The sequence below is a fragment of the Echeneis naucrates genome, chromosome 2 (assembly GCF_900963305.1).
Source record: "Echeneis naucrates chromosome 2, fEcheNa1.1, whole genome shotgun sequence".
NCBI lineage: Eukaryota > Metazoa > Chordata > Actinopteri > Carangiformes > Echeneidae > Echeneis > Echeneis naucrates.
In genome coordinates, this window is record NC_042512.1 from 10,337,476 (window position 1) to 10,338,072 (window position 597).

A 597-nucleotide genomic window follows, 5' to 3' on the forward strand; every position below is an offset into this window, starting at 1 on the left:
GTCCGCACCAACCAGGAAGGAATACGGTGTCCGACAAAGATTTCAAAATAAAGCCAGGCGTCCCCCCAAGCTACGATATGAGTTCACGTTTTCTCTCACCAAAATAAAAGCTAATTGTTATGTTTGAAAATAGTAACTTCACTCTACTTATATATCTATATATCTATATATATAGATATATAGATTTATATATCTATATATCTATCTATCTATAGATAGATATGCAGATATTTATGATATTCCCGAGCTGACGTCAGGAAGACAGGTGCTACGTGTTGACCAAAGCCAGCCAATGAAATCCCTCGCTGCAATGGTCAACCAATCAGATGTGAGGAGGAGGAAGGTAAGAAACAGGTGACGATGACAAGAAAAGAAAAAGGAAAATAAAAAAAGATCAGTTCAACATCGTAAAAGTCTATAAAGCTAATAAAAGATTTTTATTTAGAATATCGTGATTTAGCTAAAAAAGAAAAAAGGAAAAACAGTGCAATTCCGATTCGCCTGTGCCATTTTAGTTCATATTAAATAAACATATTGATCCTCAAAAGCAGCAATAAAAATTAATCTTAAGATAAATTCATAAGGGGGTGAAACTAC